We start from the raw sequence: 16,134 nt of genomic DNA on the forward strand, positions 1-16,134 counted from the left end.
GTCCCTGACCCTCCAGATTGTCAGGCAAACATCTACATATGAGAGCCATCCATCCTCTGCTGAAAAATTTCCCCCAGAAACACAATCTATTGAGGCCAGAATGGAATGAACAAGGGAATTTATGGCAGTGCAAGGATTGGAAATGAAGTTACTTAGCTTGATAGTCAAGGATACTCCCATTGAGGCTCATCTCCATCCAAAGGGAAAAAAATGGAAAATCTGTGTACCATTTGTTGTCCAAATTGGATTTTGGACCTTGGTGTAAGAAAAGTGAAAGAGAGAAATGTGAAGTTGCTGAGTGCTTACAAGATCTTAGCACACATTTGCTGACACTTTCACACGGGTATTTACCCTAAAACATTTGTATCTCTAGGAAAGTTTCTATTATCTTACAGGCCAGTCTGTCTCATTCCACTTTCCCACTTTCATAAACTAAATGTCCATGGAGTCACACTGTAACGTGCCACAGAGCCAAACTGTCAGAGATCCCACAGCCCTATAAATTAGCCTGGCCACAACTCACTTTGATACAAACAATAGAGTAGCAAAGGACTGCCTCTCTGATTGGACAGCATTATATGCAAAGAAATGGTCCTGCCATGTGTCCAGCTGCTGTTATATTGCAACAGGTTGGTCCATAATGCATGGATACTTGCTCACTGGGCAGCACTGTAAACATGTTGAGGCCACCCTTGGAGCCTGGCTTCACTGTACATGCAACTGGAAGGCTCAGGGGCAGCATGTGACTGGATGATTTGTCAGCCATCTTTCCATGCTAAGGCCTAGCCCTAGAGACTGACTATGCCATACTGCACACTGGATCACCAAGCTGGAAACATAACTTGCTAATTGACAAATGGTTTTTGCTGGAAGATACCTGGCCAACTGGTCTGGCTATACAAAATTGACTACATTTGGATCCTTGAAATAAAGTATTCTTGCTGAAAAATATGGGTTGTACATCTTTTAAAGCCAGGCGCATTGGGCTGGAAATACTATGCTGGGTAATATTAGTTAGCCAAAAGGGCAGAAGATTATTGAAATTTCACTGAGTGGCCAGAATTATTTTCCGGAAGATGACTCAACATCTGGTCTGGCTGTACCATACTGGATATACTTTTGGGCTCATGGAGCAAGGGATTCTTTCTAATGTCCTTGGATTGTTCTTTTCAAGCCAACCCCGCAATAATACATTGACACTGATAAGCTCAAAGGGGAGAACACCTGTTGTTCTTGCCAGCTAGGCTCTCTTTGAGCTAAGGTCTATAGTGACTTGGATGCATCTGACCAGATAAACCTTTGAGAATTCCTTGGAAGGCAAGTAGTTGGACGAATATAACAAAAGTAAGATAATTCAGGATTTCAAAGGAAGGATAAGGTGTGGATAATACTATGAAAGAATAGCAAACCGAGAAAACTGAAAGTTGGCAACGTTGAGTTCTAAACTATCCCCACGGGATGCGGTTTGGCCTAGGGGTTGAGTGCTTGTCTAGCATGCAGGAAGAACTGGGTTCGATTCCTGGGTACCACATGCATAGGAAAAGCTGGGAGTGGTGCTGAGTCTCAAGTGGTAGAGCTCTAGCCTTGAGAAAGTCCAAGGACAGTGCTCAGCCCCTGAGCTCAAGCCCAGGAATGGCAACAAATTCAAAAATAAAATAAATATACCACAAGAGGGCACACTTGATTTGTGAAACTCCACATACCTTGAGTATGCTTGTTGTCTACAAATAACATAGAAGATAAAGTATTGAGCAAGACAGGTAAAGAAAGAAGAAATGTTCACCATCTTTGGCCATGAAAGAAATGCAAACCAAAACCACCTGGAGATTCCACCTCAGCTCAATTACAATGGCCATTATCAAGCACTCTAATAACAACAGTTGCTGTTGAGAATTTGACCAAAAAGGAACACTAGTATGCAGTTGGTGGGAGCGTCAGCTTGTTCACTTTCTCTAATAGACAGTATGGAGGGTCCTCTAAAGGCTAAACAGAGAGCTCCCTATGACCCAGCCATCCAGTTCCCGGGCATTTATCCAAATGACCACAAATACAGCCATATTAAAGCTACCAGCACTACCATGTGTTATCATTGCAGCGCTATCATTGCAGCAGGATTTACCAGGGCTAAGGTATTGAACAGACCCAGATGCCCCTCAGTAGATGAATGGATCAAGAAAATGTGGTATATGTACACAATGCAATTCTATGCTGCCATCAGAAAGAATGATATTGCCCCATTTGTAAGCACATGGAGAGACTGGGGAAAAAATCATATTAAATTACTTAAGCCAGAAATACAGAAACACAAACTCCATGGTTTCCCTCATTTGTAATAATTAATATATGTATACGATTGTGTTAGCTGAGGTTCACCATGCGTCAATAGCTATGTGCATATGACTATATAAAATGATGCTAAGTGAAATGACCTCCACTCTGTGAAGTTATTTATTCTTCCTCACATTTTTTCCATATATTTTCTTGTCATTAACAGAAGGGTTACATTATATTCACCAGATAGATGAAGCATTACTTCACAAACTTTGATACCCTTTCTCATGTCTTGGTCCCTTTTCCCTCCCCTCATCTCCCCACATCTTGTTTCCCCCCCCTTTCCTATCAGATTTCAGATAACCAAATAAGCATATATATATAATGAATCAGATAACAAGGTGAAATACTGTAACAGTATGAGATAACCAAGGGACAGCAAAAGAGACGAGAGACAGCATAGTTCTTTAAGGCAACAATCACTCATTACATGGCTTTTGTTTTTATATCCAAGAGGTCCTTTCATTTAGCTTCATACTGTATGGCCTTATGTATCTAGGATTTCCTCTGTTGTAAATCTCTACTAGGAGAGCCCAAGGTTTCTAATGATTATGACAAATGAGGGAAACCATTGAGCCTAGGTTCCTTTGAGTCTGGCTTACTTCACTTAATGTGATTTTTTTCTAAGTCTTTCCATTTCCTTACAAATGGGGAGATGTCGTTCTTTCTGACAGCAGCATAGATTTCCATTGTGTACTTCCTTACATTTTTTTTTTCTTCACAGTCAATGTTTGAAGCTCATGTTGTCACTGCATGTACTTTTGGTACCCTCTGTATTGTGTATATCTGAATTAGGGAAGGGAATGGAAACAACAAAACAGTGACACAAAGTACAGAGGGAGAAATAACACAAAAAATGATATTTGAGAAATGACCTTTACAACTAGGGAGAGAAGTTGGGAAAAGAAAAATGAGAAGAAAAGAATGGGCAGGTAAATATTCTCTAAGCATTGTTCTCACTACATTACCTATGCAACTGTAACTCATCTGTCCATCACCTTGACAAACTTAAATTAAATACAAGAAAATAAAGGAGGAAAAGGCTGAGTAATAGGAAAAGAGAACAACGAGAATAATGGAAACCCTGTTGTGCAACGCAAAGTCATTTTTGGGCGATGGTGGGTAGTGGGCCTTAAGACACACTGTTGCCTTGGGAACTGTTCATGAGCTGTTCAGCTCAAGGCTATCACTCTACCACTTAAGCCATAGTGCCACTTCTGATTTTCTGGTGGTTAATTGGAGACAAAGAGTCTCACAGACTTTCATGCTGGGGCTGGCCTAGAACCATGATTCTCAGAGGTCACCCTGATGAGTAACTAAGAATACAGGTGTGAGCCACAACCACCCAGCTTCTAAGTAAACTTTAAAATATGGTCTACAACTAATTTTTTAAATCAAAAAAGAAACAAACTAAAGAATAAAATTAAAGGATATAGAATGGCTTCATTTGAGAATCTGCAACTCAGAGCTGAGGAAGTGAAAGTGAATCACTCTACTCTTTGGTAGAAAGTGAGTTCATTCAGTCCTATTTCATTCATTCCTTGTTCATTCATTACTGACAATTCCCTGCACTGTCTCATTCACTCACTCATTTTCACATTGATACTCACATTCATTCCTCATAGTCCAGTTCATTCACTGATGAGTCTTCAGCAGGAAGCTGAACATACATCTTTATAAAGCATCTGTAAGGTCCTGTGACACATGTCCTTATCTGTGTAGTGATCATCGTTTCCCCATTTTCTTTGCTCATGGCCACTGCTGAAAGATTTTGACGTAGCTCTTAAAAGATAGACAAATAAGCACCCATTCTCCGATACATATGTATACATATATACATATACATATACATACATATATATATATGCTTCTTCAGCAAAAGAAAACTTGTGCAATTGAATCGTGCAGATTGCTGTGCTTATCAGGATCTGGTACCTGGTTCAAAGACTGAAGAGCTACTTATTGTCTCTGGTAGCAAAGTTTCTCCCTATGGAGAGGCATACAGGAAGTATTCATTGGGGTCCTAGTCCATGGAAACCCTCCTCACCCCCACAGAGGCTCCAGAGAGCAGAAGTTGGCTTCAGTAAAATTTATTTTACAGGGCAGCTGTGTGTCAGGCACTGTTGTATGCATTTCCCTGCATTAAATGGCTTTTGGTGCCTTCCATCGTGATACCTAACTTCAGTCAATGAGGTCTTGGAACATCATGGTGTTCCAACCTGTCTTGGGCCTGCACTAGGAATTGGGAGTGGTCAAGGGCCCACATATCTCCCACACATTCCAGGTGTCTTCCTTGTCCCTTCATATTCCTGCACACCCCGACTTCCTGATACCTGCTGAGATCCAGGAAGATTGTCCGGGACCTTACTCAGCTGTTCTCCGTTCTCTTACCTGTGTCTTCTCCTCTCCACCCTCAACCCTCCACGCTCGTCCCTCAACCCTTGCCCCTGTCTGACCTCTCCACTCAGAAAGCTCTCTACACAGCTTGGGATTCAGAAGCAGGCAGCAGCAGCAGCTGAGATTAAAAATGAAGCTACAGCTGGCGCTGGTCACTGTGAACTCCCACCCTAACCCTTGTCTCACTTTCATCTCCTCAGTGCCCTCCAAAACAGAGGCATACACACACACACACACACACACACACACACACACACACACACACACACACACACACCAGTTCAGACTCTCACTATTCTCACAGCCAGCTTCACAAGGCCCAACTAAATATACTATGCTCACAAACTGGCTAGCTACACAACTGCCTGCCTGCCTACCTCCTGCCCTATGCCCCTCCTGCCTGCCACCTGTAGCCTGCCCAGCCCTGAGCTGGCCAGCCTCCAGACTCCTCCCGGTGTCTGAACTGGGTCCCCAGCATATCTTGACCCTTCCACTCAGGTCATGGGTTGCTTTCCAGTAAGTTCTCCCTGTCCTCTGGCCAGGGACCTGCAAGGTGAGACAGACTTGCCTGAGGGGCTGGAGCTGGTGTCCTCATCAACCCCTCTCTACTTACTCTGCGCAAACTGAAAGGTAGTTACAGGGCTTGTGAATGTATAAAACCTCCCAACATCCCACACCCCAAATTGTGTAACTCATTTCAAGTACAAGGTCCACTGAATATTACTGATGTATTAGTTCATCTTTTCTCTCAGGGTTTGTTTGTTTCCATTTGCCCTCCCCAAATCAAATGTGTATTAGGTAAAAGTTACAGGAATCTAAAATATGACAAAAGGCAAAAACTTTTTAAAAGAACCAGAAAATATAAAACACTCTAGTTTCCACTTCTTGGCGTTTATTTTGATAAGCATCATTGTATATGATCATGGGCACATAGAAATTGAGCCCTGTGATGCTCTCCTCACAATATCTTCCTTTCCTCTCAATCTGTGAATGTTGAGATTGCTGTATAATCCATTGTTTCCAAGTGTAATTCTTTTAATTGTTAGTATCTACTGAGTTTACTTATACATGTATATTCACATTAAATCATTTTTAAAATATTTTTATTAAAGAACTTATTAACATTTATTTTTACAGCATATTTCACATGTCATGCTTAACAAACCAATATTCAAGAAGGGAATCTCTGTATCCAATTGACAGCACTTAGATTTAAGAACATAATTAAAATTAAGCTCAGGTATATATGTCATAGATACAGGTTAATATATGTAATAAAACATTATGTCAATAAAGTATAAAGCACATCATAGTTTTCATGCCTATGTAATTATATTTATATCTCCAAGATCATGTCTATAACCTTGGGTACACAAATACTGACTCATCGCTCTTGTACTGTTTGGATCTAATATCCATATATTAAGGATACCATGTGCCTGTGGGATCCCACATTCTAATTATTTCAAAGGAAGGAAACCATGCCGCCCATATTTCTTGGGGTCCATTTCTGTGCCTCCCATTACATTCACCAAGACTTCAAAAAATAGAAAAATGGAAAAGAGGCATACAGTCATAAGCCCACAGATGGTAGCTTCTCCCCATTGGCTCCTCAGCCAAGAACATACACCAAATGTCTGAATGTCTCTTTTGCTGTCCCTTGGTTACCTCATATTGTAACAGCATATTACCTTGTTATCTGATATATTGTATATATGCTTATTTGGTTATTTGAAATTGGATAGGGAAGGGGGAAATAAGGTGAGGGGCAGGGGGGGTGGAGGGAGGGAAATGGGGACCAAGACAGAGAAACGCTATCAATGTTTGTGAAGTAATACACCTTCTATCTGGTGAATATAATGTAACCCTTCTATTAATTACAATAAAAATATATTTAAAAATACATGTAACTTGGAATGTGGGGGGGAAACACAAAAAGAAGAAAAGAGAAAAAATCCTCTTCTCAGGTACAGCACTAAATTTTGATACATAGATATCATTTCTGTGTTTTGATGCTGAGTTGTGCATAGTCCTTGTGCATTCTACTACTCAATTTTATACCGTTTCCTTGAATGTGTTTTCCATTATTTTATTTTATTGCCATTGTAGACCAAAAAAATACAGTGTAGCTCTGATTGTCTAGCTTCACAAATAAGAAGTGACCTCTTCTGGGGGATTTTTCAGCATTAACAGTTTTATCCTTATCATCTCTTTTCTGACATAAAACTCTTGTGTTGCTTTACTTTCATTTGATTCTTTCAAGTACTTGCCTTGCAAGGAGGTTTGCAGTGTTCATGGGGTCAGATGAATCCAAGGCCCTTTACAACTCACCTCAATGAGAGCCTAGATGTCAGGACTAACAGATATTCAACAAACTAAGCATCCTCCCCCTGGGTTGACCACGATCTCCCAATAGAATATTAAAGTATTACTGGTTTTGCTTTTGTTTACAGAAAAACCCAGAACTCTAAGAGTGAAGCCCTTTCTCCTTGGGCAATAGCGTAGACAGCATGGTCTATCTAGACAACTTTGGCTGCACATGTTCCTATGTGCAATGCTGCCCAATCAGCCAAGTGCCCTCTCAGCCAGGCACAACTATTACCTAGAATGTTATAGCCAGGCTTTGGAGCTGTGCTTCATCATGCTAAGAAGGCTTGTATAATCAGTCCTTGAACAAGCAGCTCCCAAACCTTCCAAAACCCACTGTAGTATACAGAGCAAGGCCAGGAGGTTGGCCTCACCATGTTTACATTACTGGCCATTGAGAAACACTGAACCCCGGGAAGCAGCCAATCAAGATACAGTATTCACAGTATCTCCAGGCCACGTGGAAGGGCCAACCGTGTGTGTACAAAGCTGTCCAATCAGAGAGGAGCTTGCAAGCTGGAATTCTGTTGACACCCCAGGCAGTTGTTGGCAGGCTGGCCGATGGCAGGGCAGGCTTCAGGCTTCATGCTATGAACTCCTGGCTACTGGCTACCAACAAGGTGCTTAGGAGGGCAGCTGGATCCAGACCAGGAGCTTCAGGACCCCAGGGTATCGTATAGTTTCAGGGGTTCCGGACATTCAGGTGGGTCACAAACGGTCATGGTTTCTCTGAAACTGCATTGGGGAAGAGGACAGCGGGAAGATGAGTTCCGTGTGGCTAAATGGCATTTAATGAATGGGAGTGGGTTACTGGAAGGGTCCACATTGGTGTGTAAGAAAATAGCCCCGCACACCACTTGGGAATGGGCCTGGTTGGGGACCTTGAGAGCTTCCAGAGTCCAGTCAGAAGGGTCGCAGTTTATGTAAGGGTCTTGTTGGTAATGTGTGGTCAGTTGGGTGGGTAAGGCCCCTGTCTGCCCCATAAGGCAGTACAGGAACAGGGGACATATGAGTAAAACTGAGATGCTCCTGTGGTATCCATGATGTCCAGTGGATATTCCAGGATTGAGTGTTCAGCACAGGGACATATGGGCCATTTCTTTCTGGAGGTAGCTGGGAAGATGGGCCTGGTTGAGGAACTTGAGGGCTTCCAGAGTCCAGTCCAAAATGGCTCAGTATATGTGAGGGTCTATTACATACTGTGTGGTCAGTTGGGCAGGCATTCCCCATGTCTATCCAATAAAGCAGAATATGGACAGGAGACACTTCAGTAAACCTGAGTGCTCCCGTGGCATCCAAGATGTCCAAGGGATACCCCAGGATTGAGTGTTCAGTACAGGGGCACATAGGTCATTTTCTTCTGGTCGTATCTGGTAGTGGCTTAGTTTTTCCCGGGTCACTCAGTAGGTCCCTTGATTGGTGCTCAGTAAATCTACACTGGGCCACATGGAGACAGGGAGCAATGCAAAGCTTTGTTCCAAGTTAAGACTTGGTAAGACCCCTGCCAGCAAGCAGGCAAAGACTTACCTTTTGACATGCTGCAGAGGGACAGATCCTCATTCTAAGGAAAGAGAGCCCCAGCTTGACATGCTGCTTTGTTTCTGCTTCTTTAAGATGTCGTTTTCTTTTTGCTTTACTTTCTTTTCCCTTTTCTCTGTTCCTTCCTTCCTTCCTTTATTCCCTCTTTCCTTCCCTTCCATTCCTTGCCAGCCTGTTTGCCTGCCTGCCTTCTTTCCTTCCTTCCTTCTTCCCTTCCTCCCTTTTTCTTTCTTTCTTTTCTCTGACTTTCTTTTATGTTAATTGACAGTGGGGCATGAGTTCCGGACCCGATCTCTTTCTCTGAACCTTCTGTCTAAAGGCCAGCTCCTTGCTAGTTTATGCTGCAATGCTACTTCCACTTTTATGGGGATTAACTGGAGAATATCTTCCAACGCAGTTTTCTGCCTGGACTGGCTTCGAATCCCAATATGTGGATCTCAGTCTCCTAAGTAGCTTGCATTTCAGGACTAAGACACTGGCACAAAGCTCAGAAGTACTTTATCTCTGTCATAAATAGGACATGACTTAAATTAATCTCTCCCCACTAAGCTACACATGCAATCTGGGAGCTCTGATTTTTTTTTTGGAAAGCTGGTTTTCTAAAGAGAAAATACCATCCTCAGACAGAACAGCACATGTCCACCTTTTAAGTGTCTCATCCTGTCTTCTATGGAAAGACCTCTACATGCTGAGGTATTTTATTATTGTATTTAATTTTGAATAGTAGTTCAATGGATTTGCAATTTAATGATGCAGTGTATGAACACAATGCGGTGTGATCAATGCCAACCACATCAACATTCTCACTCAACCCTCACCAAATACCCCCTTCTTTCCTTGCTCTTCATAGGTTTGTACTTATTGAATTCCGGATTTCATTCTCCCCTCCTACCCCCTGTCATATTTTCCTCATTCTGTTGCTGCTAAAGTCTTATAAGGACATATGAATAACAGCAGCTGTTGAAATACAGGAGTTGACACATTTGTCATATGTTTTTTTTCCCTTCCTATCTTTTTTCGTCAGGAGTGGGGCTTGAACTCAGGGCCTGAGATCTATTCCTGTGTCTCTTTGTGCTCAAGAGTACTGCTTTGCTACATGAGCCACATTCCTTCAGTTTGTGGGTAGTTAATTGGGGATAGGTGACTCACAGGGACTTTTCTCCCTGGTTTTCTTGGAACTGGGATCCTCAGACCTCAGCCTCCTTAATAGCTAGGATTACAAGATTCATCCACCAGCCCAAGGCTTCCCAAGTGTTTTAAGAGCAATAGGGTTACAGTGTATGCCATGGGACTTGGAATCATGAAACAGTCTAGAGAAGATGTCACTAATCTTGCTGGGACCTCTTGAAATATAAAATGAAGAAGCTACATATACATAAGTCAAACACTGCTTCTAGGGGAATGGGAATGTGACTGAGTGATAGAATGCTTGCCTAACATGCATGAAGACCAGGGTTTGATAACTCACTACCGCATACACAGAAAAAGCCAGAAGTGGTGCTGTGCTCTTGTACTAGAGTACTACCCTTGAGGAAAAGTTCAGGTAGAGTTATCGAGTCCCGAGTTCCTCCACCAGGGTTCCACCGTTCTTAGATAGGCAGGAATCTCCTGCAAACACAGCCTAAGTTGACAATATTCTGAGGAAAGGAAGAATGAAGACATGCATCAGGAAACTAAATTATGGATGGGATATTTCCTTCACATCAAATTGCACTGAAGTGTTTAGGAAAGGATTGTGATCTCCCAATCTCCACAATTTTGTTCAGTTCCTATCTGATTTGGATTTTCAGAGCCACTATTAAAGGGTCAAGTTCATTAGTATTTGGAGCACATTCTCAAGGAACTCTTGACTTCTGTCCATTTTGGAAGCGCAGAGCAAGGCAAAGGATCCAATGAACAGCAGATGCAGAGATAAGAGCTCACAGAGTCACCTCAAAAGTGGACCTTTAGACCTGAGATATTTATCTCCAGTCAACCTACAGAAAATGGGAAGTGGGGCTGGGCTCATGGGTAGGGCAGTAACCTTGAGCTGAAGAGCTCAGGAACAACACCCAAGACCAGGAGTAGGATGGTAGCTGGGAGCTGAAGAGCTCAGGGACAGCGCCTATGCTGAGTTCAAGCCCCATTACCCACAAAAATAAGTAGACCTTTAATGATATTTATTATCAAGGTAAATCTTGCCCATTTACTAAACATTCATCAGCATCCATGCCATTTTGTTGATTAGGACCATAGTATTCTTTGACCTGGATCTTCTTTTATATATATATATATATATATATATATATATATATATGTACTTTATAATTGCAAAACATGAGAAGGGGTATCAATGTGTAAGAAGTCATGTACCCACTACCTCACGAATGTAACTGTAACCCCTCTATAAATTACCCCAACAGTAAAATTTACAAGAAGTAAAAATGTAAAGGAGAAAAAAATAACATTTTGCTGGGGTTTAAATAAAAACCGATCCTATTAGACATTTTTATTTGTAATGATTCCAGGCAGTTTCTCAGTCCTGTGTTCCTTTTCTGGCATTCCTGAAGGGTGCTCAAATGTTTGGTCTTCTTGTTTCCATTATAGTATTTGTAGTTCTCTTCTTAGTCATTCTAGATATGAAAATAAATATATATGTATGTATATTTAATTTTGGCTACTGTTGCTGTTTTTGATTACTAATAAAATGGAGAGAAGTTATTTTCTTTCAAGTTGTGTTTCCAGCCTATTGGGAATGTGTTTGTTTTGGCTGTACTGAGACTTGAACTGAGAACTTTATGTCTGAAAGGTAGTTATTCTCTCCTAACATCCATACATATAGCACTCAGAACATAAATTTCTCATTTATTTCCTTTTCTACAGAAACAACCCTTTATTTGAGGTAATGATACATTTTCCTGCAACAATACTACATGATTAAAAATTGCTCAAGTGAAGGTATGTATATTATATTCACCCTGATTATTACTGTGTCTTGGTATTCTTTTTAATATTCCAAACCTCCCTCTAACTTTTCTGTCATTTGAAAATACATTTATGTGCTCATATACCTGAATAATATTTTCTGATGCCTGGAGTTCTGAGTAGGCAATTTTATACTTTTAAACTTTGAAAATTACACCACTTCCTTCCAGACATTTCTGGATTCAGAGGAGAAATATGCAAGCACTATTATCAGGGTTTCTCCATAAGGACAAGATTTCTCTCTTGTTGCTATGAGAGGCTTTGTGATATCAATTGTCATAAGTTAATTCTGGTATGTACTGATGTGACTATATCAGGATTTTGCCCATTACCAGAAGCCTGATTGAAGCTGAGAATTTGCCTTACATACACATGTATTTTTAGATCTGCAAGCATAGAGATTCCGACTGACACTGTTTTTCTTTTCTTCACCCAGGATATTATCCCAGTTAATTATTATCACCTCTGAGGTGACTGGAGGTTGTGGCACACGGGCCAGGGTCACTGCAGTATCGTGACCGGGAGCAGCTTCAGCGGATAACAATAGTTCTTCAGCCCTGCAACTGAAAAATGGCCTCCAAGGAAATGGCAACCCCTAACAGAAGAAAGAAGCCGTATACAAAATCTGCCAAAAACGTTGAGGAAGAATTACCAGCAGGCTTTGAAGTGGAAAAAGTACTGGGCCGTCGTGTGGTGCAGGGCAGGGTAGAATATCTCCTAAAATGGAAGGGCTATTCTGATGTACATAATACCTGGGAACCAGAAGAGAATTTATACTGTGCTGACTTAATCACAGCTTTTATAAATTCTGATGAACCTGCTTTATCTTCCAGCGAGTGTGATGCTAGCACAACCAATGCTAGAAGTGAGGCTGGTGACAACCTAAGGGGCTTTGCTAGGGGTCTTGAGCCTGAAAAAATACTTGGTGTCACAGAACATAATGGAGAAATGATGTTTCTCATGAAGTGGAAACGTACAAATGAAGCAGAGTTGGTGCTAGCAAGAGAGGCTAATTTTTATTGCCCTTATATTGTAATTGCTTTCTATGAAAAGAGACTGTATTGCCCAGGAATATAAAACAGTTATGGTGGCTAATAACCTTTACACATGTATACGCATAGACATGCATATGTCTGTCTATACACATACCATCTGAGTCTTGAATTGAGGCTGTGAAACAATAACTACATTCTAATAAAATCAAGTTTGGCAACTTGCTGTTGAAATTGGTATTTATGGCAGTTTGGACATTATTTTGCATCATATATAGTAAAGGCTTTCTGGGGTTACTTTCTCTGTCAGAAAAGAATATTTGCTCAGTTGCTCTATATCGTCAGCCATATAAAACTGGGTATTCAAAATGTTAGGCAAACATTTTTGGCTTTGGGATGATGTAAAGAGAGTTTACGGTTACTTTGTTAGGTAAGGGGTACTCTACTTCTTGAACGTTGGTACCCTTTCCCTTGCTTTTCTCTCAATTTCCCTTTCCCCACCCCTCCAAATCCTTTTGTTTGCCCCCTTACATTACCTCTTTCAAATAATTTTATGTGTGTGTGTGTGTGTGTATGTGTGTGTGTGTGTGTTGGTGTATGTTCATTCATCCATATATGTGTTTGAGTGTGTGTGTATATATATATATTTACATATATATATATATAGATAGATATATGTAATGCCAGTCCTGATGCTTGAACTTATGGCTTGGATACTGTCCTTGGGCTTTCTCAAGTCTAGGGCTTTACCCCTTCATCCACTGCATCACTTCTGGATTTTTCTGTGTATGTGGTACTAAGGAATACAACCTAGGCCTTCATGAATGCTAGGAAAGCAGACTACCAATAGGCCACGATCCCCATCAAAAATATATTTTTGGGTTTTTTTAATTTTCCTTTTTTTTTTGGTACTAAGGATCAATCTCAGGACATTACACTTGCTAGGCAAGCGCCTTGTCACTGAACTACATCCTAGCCCTCAAATGCATATTTACATGTATATATATATATATATATACATGTATGCTAATAAAGCTGGTACAAAGTCAGATACAATAACAAATCCCTCCACATGAATTGATCAAGAAAATGTAATATTTATACACAATGAATTTTTTTCTGCCCAGAGAAAAAGGAAATGTCCCCATTTGTAAGGAAATGGAAAGACTTGGAAAAAATCATTCTAAGTGAAGTAAGCCAGATCCATTGAAACCTAGGCTCTACGGTGTTCTTCATTTGCAATAATTAGTAAAAGTCTTACAATTTCCCAGCAGATAATCAAAATAGCTCAAACTATGTGCATATGGATATATAAATGAGACCACACAAAACAAACTAAGGGTATATACATAAGAGATTTTCTTTGTGGTTAGTGATTTTATTATACTATGTGAAATGTCATTAAATAGTCATAACAGCTTGTCCTTTACTGGTATGTTGACTGTCCATTTCAATGTTTTCTTTACTTGTTTAATTACACTCGTAGTTTTTTGTTTTTTGTTTTTGCCAGTCCTGGACTTGAGCTCAGGCCTTGAGCACTGTCCTTGGACTTTCTCAAGGCTAGAGCTGTAGCACTTGAGCCTCAGCACCACTTCCGGCTTTTTTCTATGTATGTGGTACCAAGGAATCGAACCCGGGTCTTCGTGCATGCTAGGCAAGCACTTTAACCACTAGGCCAAACTCCCGGCCAACACTCGCAGTTTTTTGCATGATGGTTTGCTGATTTGCAGATGCTGACCACACACCCAACTGACACAAAAGGCAAATTACAATCTAACCTAAGTCATTTTTTTGTTTTCTGTTTGGTTTTGTTTTGGTGTAGATTTTGTTTCCGAAGTTTCAGGTCCTCGGGTTCATTCTCAGAACTCGGCAGGAAAGGAAAGACATCTACTATGACATGTGGCTCCCAAGCTATGAGGACCACACAGTGATGATGGCCTAAGCTCTCTAACCTTATTAGGCACACAGATAGATCAGTGATGTCTAATATAACTCAAAGTATGAGTCACAGACAAGGGCTCCACTTGGCCTTCTGAGCCTGAAAGTCCATGCCAAACCACCTTACAGCACATACACCCACCTGACCCTCCAGAAACCTGAGAACTACTCACTGGAAATAACCCTCCCCTAGCATTCTTCAAGCTCCCTAAGACATTTGTATCTCTAGGCAAGTTGCTATTATCTTACAGGCCATTCTGTCTCATTCCAGTTTCCCACTTTGATAAACTAAATGTCCATGGAGTCACCCTGTAATGTGCCACAGAGCCAAACTGTCAAAGACCCCACAATCTGGCACCTACCTCAGCCCCAGGAACACCGGTACCTACACGATACTCTGAATTCCTTGACTTCCTGGTAGTGGATCCAAGAAACGCAGTAAGAGCCACACTATGCACAGTGCTAGCAGTCAAGGGCAGCTGCTGGCATCTAAGTCTCCATATCCCGCAGCCCTGTAAATTAGCCTGGCCACAACTAACTCATTGTCCAGTTTATTCACTGATGAGTCTTCAGCAGGCAACTGAAGATACAGCTTTATAAAGCATCTGTAATGTTCTGCGACACATCTATCTGTATCTCTGTAATGATCATGGTTTCCCCATTTTCTTTGCTCATGGCCACTGTCAAAAGATACTGATATAGCTCTTAAAAGGTAGACAAATAAACATCCATTTCTGATACATATGTATATATATACACATATATATATATATATCTGCAATTGAATCATACAGATTGCTCTGCTCATGAGGATGTGGTACCTGGCTCAAAGACTGAAGAGCTACCTGTCTCTGGTAGCAATGTTTGTCCCTATAGAGAGGCATACAGGAAGTTGTGATTGGGGTCCGTGTCCATGGAAACCCCCCTCACCCCCACAAAGGCTCCAGAGAGCAGAAGTTGGGTTCAGTAAAATTTATTTTACAGGACTGCTGTTGTTGGGCACTGTTGTATTTCCCTGCATTAAATGGCTTTTGTTGCCCTCAATCATCTGTGGCCTGCTTCTCAGAACCCCTCTCCCCACTCTTGTATGGATATGCTACCAAAGCAGGGACCAGGCCATAGCTAACTTTCTGATCAAGTCCTGAGGACAGCCTCCTCCTTTCCTGACACACCATGAACACATTGCCTCATTGACCTTCTTGTCCCTATTGGTGAACCGCTGGGTACATGGCCTATGACAAACGTTTATCACTAAATGCTCTGTGACAGCAATTGGTCTCCCTCAGAACAGGATCATAATGCTTGTGACCAAAAGATAATCAGGCCACTGAGTCATGATTCACTTCAGCCTGTGTTTGTCCACAAGTTCGTGGTATGAGACTGTTCCAACTCTCCTGATGAGGTACATGTAAGATGTAAGATTGGATATCACTGAAGCCCATGATTTCCTGGTGACTAATTTGGAACTATGAGCCATCTCCGTATCAGTTTTCATGTGGGAAGATAATCGAAGAGACCCATGCAAGCTCCACATTTCCTAGCAATCTGTCTTCTGCTCTAAAAGCAACAGAAGCAGCCAGCACTTCTGTAGCTTCAAGGTGTGAGT

General features: G+C 41.3%; 1 long non-coding RNA gene across 1 annotated transcript; it reads left to right on the plus strand.

Moving 5' to 3' along the window:
- Positions 1–7,637: 7,637 nt before the first annotated feature.
- LOC150039523 (uncharacterized) lies at positions 7,638–12,685 on the plus strand. The gene is made up of 3 exons (XR_016534343.1): positions 7,638–7,798; positions 11,497–11,571; positions 12,035–12,685. It is a non-coding gene; the product is annotated as an uncharacterized LOC150039523 (long non-coding RNA).
- The last annotated feature ends 3,449 nt before the right edge of the window (positions 12,686–16,134 follow it).

This window comes from Megascapheus bottae, unplaced genomic scaffold (genome assembly GCF_031878675.1).
Source record: "Megascapheus bottae isolate mThoBot1 unplaced genomic scaffold, mThoBot2.hap1 HAP1_SCAFFOLD_142, whole genome shotgun sequence".
Classification (NCBI taxonomy): domain Eukaryota; kingdom Metazoa; phylum Chordata; class Mammalia; order Rodentia; family Geomyidae; genus Megascapheus; species Megascapheus bottae.